Raw genomic sequence first — 2,272 nt, forward strand, 5'->3', positions numbered from 1 at the left:
CTGCCGATGCAAAGATGCAGGAACATCTCTGCTCACATCCAGATTGCATCTTCTAACCTAATTGCAAACACAAGATTCGAGATTCAAGCTTGTTCAAACCAATTTTGCGCCACTGCAATATCAGCGTGCTTGCTACAAAGCCAAGCTGCGTTCAAAACAAACAAAAATGGCCTGCCAGCATCTTTTGATTAAAATATATAAATTATTGCTTCAAAGATGGAACATATCCAAGCTCTGAAGGAAGCGGGCACACATCACATCAAAGTCCATCCACTTTCGCTACTTGTTACTAAATCAAAGACCTCTGTTCAACAAAGAGAAGGCTTTCCACGCAACAATCTTTGCTCTCTCATAGATAAAACATGTGCATGTGTCCTAAAAGACACTATTAGCTCATGCTACCAAAAACAGCACGGCCCACTTTAGAATGTGGGTTTGAATAAATGACACAGAGTCTTCTGCCTACAGCACTGAGAGCGCCAGCTGACCTGCAAGCGTAGTTCAGACACTTAAAATGACTCTTGTTCCACAGTAAAATCTGCTTATATAACCTACTGATACATTAGCACTGGGGTTGACTTTGGTTATGCTTGCGTGTGACTTTTCTGAATGCTGGTGTTGCTGTTAACCTGTGATTATTCTTGTCTTGACACCTCTGTTCTGACATAAAAGAGAAATGCTCAGAGGGCTGTCTCTTACCTGTTCACCAGTGCTGACAGACTGCTGTGCCAGCTGCATTAACAATGATGAGTCAGATGAAGGGCAGGCAGGAAGTGCATGACAAACAGATGTCTCGCTAACGCCTGAGTTAGAATGCCCGATAAAGTTTCAAGTTAAAAGACAGCTGGGAAGATTTTCTTTCTTCCTCATGATGACATCCGTAACTAGAAGACTAGATGCATGCAGGTGATGGCGTCTTGCATTTCTTTGCTGGTATCCTCATTTGAACGCGAGACTGCTCTTTTTATATATTTTACTTTTCATGACTTTCATAGTTTATGACACATCTTTGAGCTGTCCCCCTCATCTGAGCCCACCCCCCACCTACTGGCAAATCACTGGGACTGTTCTATTCACATAACACATCATCGCTGACACATGTGTCCACACCACTCGCTGTCACACACAAACTGGAAAACCTAAACATGTTATATTCAGAATGAATTTCTACAGTTTGTTTAAATGTGGAACAATTCAGAATTCTTTCATATTACTGGCAGCTGGTTAATGTGACTTAGCATGACATCAGCAAGCAAAGGCAGATCTATATACTGTATTCAATGGTAATATCTACCCTGTTGCTATTATCATTATTATTATTAATCTCTGTCTCTCTCTCACACACACATCATTTATTTGTCCTGTCTTTTTTCCCTTATACCCACCTAGTCCAGGCAGATGCCCCGCCCCTCCTGGAGCCTGGTTTTGCTGGAGGTGTCATGGTCTGCGGTGGGTGGCTGGAATTTCCATAAGGCTCCTGAACTGACCTGGGATCCGCCCCTGGGCAGGGCCAACTCCAGCTCCCGCACACCTGGAGCCTATTGCAGGCAATCAAGCCAGAGGGATTTAAACCACACGTTGATGTTCATTCACTGCCAGTTCGTCATCAACACATGTTGGTAACAGGCCGTATACGTTAAGTTCTTGCTGTGATTCATCCTGTTAACACGACTCTCTTGTGCTACAGTTGCTGTATCCACCTTGGCTCACACTCCACCTCTGGACTCAGGATACCTAGTAATCATTCTGGAAATCTCTCTGTGCCTCACCTGCCTGCCCTCCTGCCATCACACTCCATCTGAAGCCCCAGATCTCAGGCCAGCTTTTCCACGCCACTCAGCCTCCCCTGGATCTTCATCACCCCCCTCTCAACACTCCAGGTCCCTAACTGCAAGTAAGAATTGCTGCTCTTACAACTGGCCACTGCAGAGCTGCCTTCACTACCTACCTAACTCCTATATCCTCTTCCTTCAGTGTGACTGTTCCCCACTCAGCTCCGTTCCGCATCTCAGGCCTCATTCCCTCGCCATAGCCACGTTCCCCAGGCCACGCCGCACCAAGACTCCACGTCTCGTTGTTTTTTTGTCTTTGCCACGTTTTTCTCTTGCACTTAAACCTAATAAATTGTTGCATCATCTGCTGTCTCCGCTCTGGGTTTCTGCACCTGAGTCCTGTTCAGTACCGGCCACCCGGCCACGTGACAGGAGGTTTCTTCCTGTTAAAAAGGGGGGTTTTCGTTCCCACTGTTGCCAAAGTACTTGCTCATAGGGGG

Source organism: Simochromis diagramma, unplaced genomic scaffold (genome assembly GCF_900408965.1).
Source record: "Simochromis diagramma unplaced genomic scaffold, fSimDia1.1 OVJJ01000304.1, whole genome shotgun sequence".
Lineage (NCBI taxonomy): Eukaryota > Metazoa > Chordata > Actinopteri > Cichliformes > Cichlidae > Simochromis > Simochromis diagramma.